Genomic DNA, 9180 nt, shown 5'->3' on the forward strand with positions numbered 1-9180 from the left:
ATTTCCCGCACTCGGAGCACATGTAGGGTCTCTCTCCTCTGTGCATTCTCTGATGAGTGACAAGGTCTGAGCTCCCATTGAAGCTTTTCCCACACTCATGGCATGTGTAGCGTGTCTCTTCCAAGTTGATTCTCTCGTGTGGAATAAGGTCTGAGAGGCTACTTAAGTTTTCTTCTGACCTCTGCTGAGTCTCACAGGCTGTTTCTTTTTCTGGGAGTGCACAACTCCCTGAAACATTCCCTTGGATCTTCCTGAGAACTTCTCATGTGGTTCTCCTTGCTCAGGATCTTCCTGCTGGGGTTTCTGCTCCTCATTCTCACTCACCATCCCAACACCCGATGGGATACAGAGAGAATCCAGACATAGGTCACTCCCTGCACCGGAGAGAAAGGAAATGTCAGAAAGAGAAACGGAAAAAGGGGTGAACAAACCAAAATATGTGTGGGAGAGATCAAACCGATCAGGAGCTGGTTTTCCCCAAACCCTTCCCCAGAGGAGAGAGGAAAGGATGAGCTTTAGTCTGCATCTCACCAGAACACTCTGGGGAAAGCTACATTGGGCAGGGACCTGCTGCCACTTGTCAGAGTATAGGTGGGAAGCCATGAGTCACATCTGCCTAATGATTCCACATCTGCAGGGAACAATCCTGAACTTGGAGAGCTCACAGGGTCTTTGTAGGGCATCCCAAATGTTTCCTGCATTCACTGACAGTTTTTTAGTTGGTTTAACCAATTCCCTACCTGTGCAGGAAGCTCTCGGGAGCACTTCTTTCTCAGAGCCCTGGAGATCTGGGACCCACAGCTCTTCCCCTCGTTCCAGCTGCGAGATCACATCAGGTTTGGAATCTGGAAGCCCTACTCCAGGCAAAGAAAACAAGGGAGGTCGGTGGAATTTGTGGGATACTTGTCACAAAGAATATTCCATGGTTTTACTCCCAGCTCATTTTTAAGCAGTAACATCCCAAGGCCAGCTTCCTTGTCTCAAAGTTGCAGGAGAGTTGTTAATCATATGCATTACCTTCGTGCCTAAGAACAAACTAACAGTGGGTCCCCATTGTGCTAGGCAAAGTACAAACAGAGAATAGTAGATGGCCCATGCCCTGAAGAATTTACAATCTAAATAGACCAGACAGACACGGAAGGGGTAGAACCCACTGTTAGAATAGAGATATTCAGGCCTGCCTGTAAAGCCTATAGTTTAAGAACTTAGAGGTATTTTTATCACTTAGCTTGTTACAGGGGTATAAAAACAAAGAATCAAAATATCAGTCTGCCTGTGTCTGGGCCTTCTCTCACTGTGACAGTCTGAGGCCTTGTTCTTAGGCTAAGGCCTTTGGCTAAGCAGCAGGGGCAGCCATAAGCTGGGAAGTGAAGGGTCACATCCTCACATCCCAAACCAGTTACACTAAAATAAGGTGCTATTGGGCTGTTAGGAAGGCGATCCTGTCCTGATAGTGCCCATCACCACCAGATAAAGAAACAGATCTGAAGATGGTTAAAGAAAACTTAGTTTGACAGCAGCTGGTCTGGCAAGAAATCACTTCTCAATGGTTGTGAAACTCTCATTTCTGTATTGCTTTATATTTACATCTCACAATTTTCCATTGTTGATCTGTCTGGTTCTCTAATTGTTTCTCTCTGCTGTATAATTAATTTTGCTAGGTGTAAGTTAATTAGGGTAGTGGGATATAATTGGTTAGAGAATTATATTACAATCTGTTAGAATTGGTTTGTTAAATTTCAGTACAATGATTGGTTAACGTATAGCTGAGACTATTACTCTATAAACAGGAGGGGGAAGGGAAACTGGAATCATGTTTGTTAAGGGGGGGAATGGGGAACAGGGACACACGCAAGGCTCTGCGGCATCAAAGCTGGGAAGAAAACACTGGGGAACAGACTGTATTGGCATGTAGAGATCAGCCCAACTGGTGTGAAGGGCTTCGGAATATGGTTGCTTGGAAACTAACCCCAATAAACATGGCATTATGTGCACTTCAGACTTCTGGTCTTTTGCTGCTTGCTGTCTGCGTGACAAGAGCCAGGGAAGCAGGAGGCCCGCTAACGAAACTCACATGACCTGATAACCAAGAGGTGAGCCTTTAAGGAAGGTTTTAATACACTTTGGAACTGATCAGGGTTTCCCACGAGGACTGATGAGGGGGTGATGGTAAATACACATTTATATCCTTTCCCCATTAGGCACACTGTCATGGATCCATGGGATCTGTGCAATGCCTGGGCTTTTAAAAACAGTCCTTGGGAAGCCTCTGGCTTTAACAGTCTTATTTCAACCTGTGAGCTCTGCCAGCAGGTCCAGCTGAACGACACTCCTTTCCAAAGACTGTTCCTCAGTCAATGCACAGAGCAAGTTTTTGCTGTGACACTGGGCAGACTTTTAAAACATAGCAGGGTTTATTAACGAACTGAAACACAGCATTGGAAATTCCTTGGATTAGCACAGGGAAGCAAAGAAGACAATATAGTCCATACTGGCCAATGCCCTTGAGCCAGGCTGCTGTAGAAAACAGTTTGGTTTCCTTTAACCGCACCTGTCCATTTGTCTTCGCTCTGGTAGAGCTCCCTGCGTCTGTGAGCCCAGTTCTTCCTGCTCCCAAAAACATAACAAGTCCATGTGTGCTTCACTCAGCCAAGCGGAGATCCTCCCATGGACAGGTGACAATCATTCCCTTGTCTCTGTCGGGTATTCCATTGATGTAGGTTGGTCCCAGCCTGTCCTTAATGACCCATTCATATCACCCCATGACAGCTACGTGACAAAACACCCCATGTCTCCTGCTCGTTCTAATCACAGCAATACCAACCACAGAGGGAAACTGAGGTGTGTATTGGCATCATACAAGTATCACCATAATTCCCACCTCTCTCACACACACACACACTGCTCACAGCCCCTGGAGAGAAAGCAACGCACAGGAACTGGACGTTAGTCCAGCGAACACAGTGGAGAACAAGCTGCAATCCTCACACCCTGGTGAAAAAGGAGAGGCATGAGAGTCCCTATTCAAGCACGTGCCCGGGATGGCAAGCCGCAGGGGCCGCCCTGGAGGTCCCTGTGAGGGCGGCAGTGAGGCAGCCTTCAGCGGCTTGCCTGCGGGAGGTCCGCCGGTCCCGTGATTCGGCGCCAATTTGGCGACGGATACATTATGTAGATTGATCCTTGCCTATGATTTCAATTATAACTGTCTCCATTCAATCAAGTTTCTGTGTGTTTCACCAAATTTCATCTTCTCAATTAACTTTGAGTAGCCATGTACAAGAGCAAGTTGTGCCCCAATACGTCGTCTTATAGGTGTAAAAATTGCACAGGCTACACCACCACCCTGTGACATCATCAACAAAGTGCCCATTTGTGCCTGGTAGGGGCCCTGCTCTGGGAGGGAGGATGCAGCAAGGACTCAGGATCGGTGGCCAGGGTCTCTGTGCACAGAGATGGGGAGGTTATATGGGGAGGGCGTAATGAGTGGGAGAGGGAGGTCAAGAGTTAAAATAATATTTGGGGAAAACATGTATATAAGGGAAACTGATCAGAAAGAAAACTGGAGTGTAGGATCTAGAACAAGGCTTGGGAGGGATTCGGGGTTAAAGGTCTGGGATCCCCCACAGCTCTGGATCCCCAAACCTCTCCTCCCTTCCACTGACCCATCCAGACCACTTCCTGAGTGCCCTTCCTCCACACTCCCCTCCTTCCCTTTACTCTCAGCTGGCATCACCTCCCGGCACCTTGGAAGCATCTTCTGTTCCCTCCTCGTCTCTCACTACCTCATCCCTCCTTTCTGCATCTTACCTCTAACCCTGCTCACACCTTCCCCATGTCCAGGCACAACAGAATTATCTACTCTCCCCCTTCTCCTCCTCTCACATTGCTCTGTTCTCCTTTCACCTTTGGGCTCCTGAATGACAACATTATACTCTCTTCTATCAAAAGAGGAGCTCATCTGACTGTCACACAAGCCCTGCATCGGTCACACACCTATTTACTCAATTTAGAATTCTACAGGAGGCATATTTTCCTCTTAAAATGAGGGAAAGGCATGAAAGCTACAGTTATTAATGTAGCCAATAACGACGCATTAAATGCAATTTTAAAATGACTGATGACAAATGTCTAAAAATTATTCTAGTGGGTGGGAGATGAGGCAAAAAACAGGGGGCAAGGAAACTTGTCAAAACTTTTATGACAAATGAAGGTATAAAGTTATTACTACTCAGGTTCTTTAGAGACCCCACAACTTCTAATAACCCAGGGGACAGGACTCCTTACCCAGCGAGGTCACCGTCTCATAGTTCTCCTGCATGACATCCCTGTAGAGGGCTCTCTGAGCGGGGTCCAGCAGAGCCCCCTCTTCCCTGGTGAAATACACAGCCACCTCCTCGAAGGTCACCGGCCCCTGAAAGAGCAAGAGTCCAACACTCGGTACCTGCTGCCCCACTCACAGCCCCACACTCATGGGGGAGAGGAGCCAATCAAATGGAAGCTCTGGGTGGCTCACAGTCAGAGTCCCCCCCACACCCCACTCAGAGCAGCCAGGAAACGCCAGGGGGAGGGACGAAGCGAGAGCCCCTTGTCTCTCCCAGCAGATCCATCCCCCCCCCACTAGCCACAGACGGACACAGGAGATGGAGGCCCTGGCAGGTGCAGGGAGAGCTCGCTGGCAGGGAGCCCAGCGCTGTTCTCATTGTGAAGAGCTGGACGGGGCCAGACTCAGTGGGGGGCAGACGACAGGACGGTCCGGGGGGCCTTGCTGAGGGGGTTCCTCCAGCAGGGGTGTCCTGTCTCCCCTCCCCCCACTTCTCTTCAGCTGTCTGCCCCTGCAGCTCTTCCTGCAGCCCTGCCCCCTCCCCCCCCCCCCCACTTGGAGCTGCCCTGGCCAAGCTGCTCCCAGGAGCCTCCTGTGCTGTGCGGGGGCAGGGGGGGGGAGGTGGCTGATGTCGGGGTGGCCCCACCCTCCTGCCTCTGTGCCCAGTCTCTGCTGAGCTGAGGTGGGGGGACAAGATTCTGTGCTGCTGCCTCTGGGTCAGGAGTGGGAGCTGCTGGCCCCTGCCGCCGTGTGAACGAGCCTTCGGACTAGTGAGTGCCGCTGGGCTGGGAGTGACAGCGGGTGTGTCTCACACTCCCCACAACAGACACTTCAGTTACTGTTATTACTTCCTTTACTTCCTGTCAAAACAGCAAAGTACATATAGTCTCTGTAATTTTATTCTTTCACATTCAGTCAGGATGACAGTGCTGGTAGTTTAGCTTTTTAACTGGTCTGTGCATTTCATCATTTTATTTCTGTCTTATGCTTAAATTCAGTTCTTTGAGTAACGAGTTCTAAAATGCCTCACCTGGCCTGGCTGGAGTAATTATCATTATTACTGTTATTGCCGTATTGTGCTTTGTCATTCGTTATTTAAATGGTACTAGCAAATAACAGACTGTACATTTTGCTTGTACTTACCTTAGCGGGGCTCGTTTGAAAAAAATTAGCTAAACTCAAAACTTCAGACACTGTGCAGATGAAGATCACTTATCTTCAGATTGTATTTTTAGTCTGTGACGAAGCAGGGAGTGGGGAGGATTGAGCTGGGGATGTTGCGGGGGAGTTTTACTGGGACTGTCTGCATTGGGGATGGGATATCAGGGTGTGGCTTCACTTGAGGGGCGATAGCTGAGCATGTGACCTGAGCCCAGGAGTGGGATGGGGCCAGGTGACACTTTCTGCCCCCAGAAACTGGACAAAGGCTGGAGGAGGAGCCGGGCTGTGGCTGGAGGAGATGGCTGGGGGGGAGGGTTCAGTTTGGAGCTGGCTGGGGAAATGGAGGGAGGCCAGAACCGGGTGTGGCTCCCTACCCCCCAAGATGGACCTGACCAAGGGGTCCTGTTGTCTGTACCTACGAGCTCTGTTTGGGTCTGTGTTCCTGTCGTCTAACAACCCTTCTGCTCTACTGGCTGGCTGAGAGTCACGGTGAATCGCAGGAAGTGGGGGAGGTGCAGGGCGCTGTCTCCCCCAAATTTCATGGTACAGTTACATCTGGAAAGTAACTTAAAATTTCTATGAAAATAAATGCAGTTCCAAGTATGATACTAATAGCAATCATGGAGTCAAATGTTAGCGAGCCACATACATGATTGTGATCAGTAAACATAAATGCCAAAATAACTAGAAAAATAAATTCCCATTCTTAATTTAAGAGAAAAAACCTTAATCACGTATAGAAAAAGTAAGTAAATATGTTGTCAGTGAAGTGAAAAACAATTGACTAAAATAGAGGACATAATGGCAGTAACACAGAGTGTGTCTGTTAAGTAAAATCTGCTTCCTTTCTCTATTTTAATTTATCTCTACTAAAGAGAAGGTGCAAAGTATCAAACTTGTGTTTCTGATACCTGCGTCAAAGCTTCAGAACTGATACCTCAAGGCTTGGGATAGGGAATATCTTCCTGTATTATCTCCTGCTTGTTCTAAATTTAGATTTTAAATTGAATACGTGGCTGTAATTGGAGTCAGTATATATTTATCTTTCTTTATATAAAAATTAGATACAGAGCTCGTCAGTGAATTTCTAACTTATTTTCTGCAAAAAACCCTACAGTTTTCAGGGCATCAGTAGCCCCTGGGATCACAGTTAAAGTTGCCCCCCGCCGCAAAATCTGAAATGGCCCTTGGTGAGCCAGGAGCGGCCACAGGGCTGCAGGGTATCTGGGGCTCCGGCAAGATGCAGCCCCCGTGTGAGAGCGCAAAGCCCGTCTTGAGCTGCAGGCAGAGCGCCGGGCACCACAAGCCACAGCAGCAGCGTAGGAGTAAGGGTGGGAACGGCAGCCAGTGATTTTAGTTTACTGTTCATTTACTGTGTGGTGTTATAAATAACTAACACGTTATGTCACATAGAATCACTGTATGCTAAACAGAGAATCGATTGATCGGTCTGTAGCGAGAATAATCATGTATTAGGTATCTAAGTAAATAGGGTTGAAACGCAAGGCCTGTAGGCTGAGACCTGCAAGATTTTAGCTTCGCTATTTCAGGCCTTGGAGCTAAGAAACGCTGACAGAAGTAAATGGCCGAGGAATAACCCGATGCCCTAAGATGATGGGAACAGAGGTACCAAGGGGTAACAGGGTGAACAATTAGCTGGAAGATTAATTTTAAATACAAAAATTCTGTAAAAGCACCTCTGTTTCCAAATGTGCCTTAACCACAGGACACAGGTTGCACCTCAATGCTAATGAGGTATAATCAGAATCACGTTATAAAAAGGGGGTGCCCAGAGCAGGAAAATTGAGCTCCCTGTGGGAAACTCCAGCAGGAACCATCCCTCTACTGATGATCAATCCATGAGAGACACATCAGACCCTAATACTATTGTTCAGGATGTGAGTAGAACTAGAGTTGTAACTTTTGCACAGTTCTTCATAGAATTTCTGTGCGCTTGGGGCGTCATAACCTAACTGTAACTTTAATAAAACTTGTAAAACCGACTAGAACTTGTGCTTGTGAGTGTCTGTGTGGTCACTTCCCTTGGTGTGTGTGTGTTCCTAGAGACTGTACATTTGAAGCAAGTAGCAGAGGCGACTTTCACTCTGTTAAGCTTGAAACTGTCGCCACCAGAGCCGACCCCGCGGGGGCGAAATGCCACATTACAAACTGCACTTTACATAAAATAAAAGGCTGCACAATACACCACACACCAGGCCACCCTCCACTTCTGCGCTGCTGCTGGCGGTGGCGTGGCCTTCAGAGCCGGGCGCTCGGCCAGCAGCCGCCGCTGGGAGGCCGCCCTGCCAGTGCTGAGTTTGTGCCGGGCCTGAGCTCTGGTGCCTCTTTCAATACAAACTAAGCCCTAGAGGGAGGCACTGGGGTCTGGACATGATGGTGGGGAGCCCGTGAGGGCCAGGGGGGATGGGAGTTCACCCAGGGCACCATTTTCTCTAAGGCCAGCCCTGGAGCTGGGTATGGGGGAGGGTCACATCCCCTAAGGCCGTGGTTCTCAGCTAGGGGTCCCTGGGCCTCTGGGGGGCTGCGAGCAGGTTTCAGGGGGGGCCTCCAAGCAGGGCCCGTGTCAGACTCGCTTGGGCCCAGGGCAGAAAGCCCAAACCTCCCTGCCTGGGGCTGAAGCCTGGGGCCATGAGCCCTGCCACCAGGGGCTGAAGCCAAAGCTTGAGCAATTAGCTTTGCGGGGGGGGCCTGTCACATGGGGCCCCGGGCAATTGCCCTGGTTGCCGCCCTCCAACGCCAGCCCTGGCTTTTATATGCAGAGATCCAGGCACATGCAGGGCCATGGAGTTTTTATAGCACGTTGGGGGCCTTAGAAAGAAAAAGGTTAAGAACCCCCCCCCAAGCCTCCCTGGTGGGTGCCCCTCACATCTCACAGCAGCCACTGGTTAATCAGGTCGGGCTTCAGCCCTGGGAGTCTGGCACATTTCCCTAGCCCCACCGAGGGGGGTTGTTTCCTGTTCCACAAATTAGAGCATTTCCATCTTCTAACCTCGTGGGTCTGTTCCTAGAATGGAAGCCGCATATTGAACAAATCCCAGCAGGTTTGCTACACCCTGGCCTCCTCCCATTCTCCACCCCGTGAATTTTTTGGCAAACTCCAACCCCCAAACCAGACTGCCCAAGCCTCCCTCCTCCGGTGCATTTGCTGTCCCTCCCCTCCAGCAGGAACCCACCAACAACCCCCCCATAATCCCTACCTGAGCTGGCTCCACTGCAGCCATTTCCCTTCCCTGTCCCATGGGAGGATGGGACGAGCTGGAGCGAAACATGGACGACATCCTGCAGCCTGGCAGGGCGAGAAGGGCAGTTGCGGAGGTTTCAGAACAGGCTTTAGTTCATGTCACATCACGATTCCCCCAGGATCTTTCCCTGCAGAGACACAGCCTAGGCTCTGCCATGCTGGGAACATGCTCCAGCTCTTGATTGCAGGGGAGACCTGGCCCCTCCTGCCAGGCTAAGCCCACAGGGAGATTTTTCAGCCTCCCCAGTAATAAAGTCTCTGAACAAAATGCTGGAAAGGAGCAGAACCAAAGGGGCTGGGCAGGCTCCATAGGGACACTGGCTCCTCCCTTCCCCTCCTGTGCGGCCATGTCCTGTTGCTGGCAGAGATCGGCCCCCCCATCTTTCCCCCCAGAGGCAGCCACGTCTGCGGGCTCCCCCAGCCAGCACCCACTAAC

Source organism: Mauremys reevesii, linkage group 14 (assembly GCF_016161935.1).
Source record: "Mauremys reevesii isolate NIE-2019 linkage group 14, ASM1616193v1, whole genome shotgun sequence".
Taxonomy (NCBI): Eukaryota; Metazoa; Chordata; order Testudines; family Geoemydidae; genus Mauremys; species Mauremys reevesii.